The following is a 1,133-nucleotide window of genomic DNA, read 5'->3' on the forward strand; positions in this document are numbered from 1 at the left end:
TCAACACACTGCTCAGTAATATACTTATGTCAGGCATCTGTATTTGATGTTCTTTGTTTATTGCTTTATATTGCATGTCATCTATGAATTTTGAACCATCAGGGAAAATTGCTGGTGTACTCCAATTTCTTTTTTTCATAAAGCTGTCAAAAAATTATAAAAAAAAGTCTTCCATTCAAAATTAGTGTAACAGAGTAATTCATATAATTTCAGGGAAAAGTCCTTTCTGTGAACTTTTGAGTATAAAATGGATGCAAATTAAAAGTAAATATCACGTTTACGTCTTACACACCACACTCTAATTAATTTCTACAAGTGACGATATATGTGCATTTCATCCAATGAACCCTTTTAAATTCAGTCAGCTTCTCTTTTAGTTCAAAGGGGACACATTTCCCATTTTTCTCTCCCATTTCCAGAGGATTAATTTGTGATGGGAGGATGGATGTGGAAGGATTTTCTTTCTTTCTTTTCTCAGTTTTGTTTGGACAAAATGTACTCATGAATCATTACACTTTTTTCACACTTGGAAGGTAGATTCTTGACAATGGAATAAAAGGTTTGGACAGTTGGATCTAGGCATGATGTTATAAGGGGAAAGAAAGAAGAGATGACTGTATATGTAAGGACTGGGACTGCAAAGCTAAGATAAATTTATGAAGATAACAATTATTTATTACTCAACTAGAATATATGCAAGAATGCATAGAATTTGTATGCAGTCTTCCCATTTCAAATTTAAGCTAACACCTTTGCTCTAGGCTGCTGCTATCCTGGTTGGTTTTCCCATTCAAGAGCTCACTAAGAGAACACATTTACAGGCTGGGATGGCTCTTGTAATTGGTAGCCTCTCTATTCAGCTCTTGCCCTGTTTTACTATTACCACATAAGGAGCCTGCAAGGTTCAAATACATGAAAGTATTGAATTTACTTGATTACATTTGTAATGTAACAATTGACCTGGCCTGGCCAGTCCTACAGTGATTGTATTTCAAAGTGTGTAATAGTCACTGTTGCACACTGCAATATTTCTTTTTCATGGGAAGGATCCTATGGGTCTTCCTTAGCAGTTGCTAATGGAGCCCCCTAAATGTGATGATATCTGTTGGCCTCCCAAGTAGCAGGAGTAGCAG

This window comes from Penaeus monodon, chromosome 15 (genome assembly GCF_015228065.2).
Source record: "Penaeus monodon isolate SGIC_2016 chromosome 15, NSTDA_Pmon_1, whole genome shotgun sequence".
NCBI lineage: Eukaryota > Metazoa > Arthropoda > Malacostraca > Decapoda > Penaeidae > Penaeus > Penaeus monodon.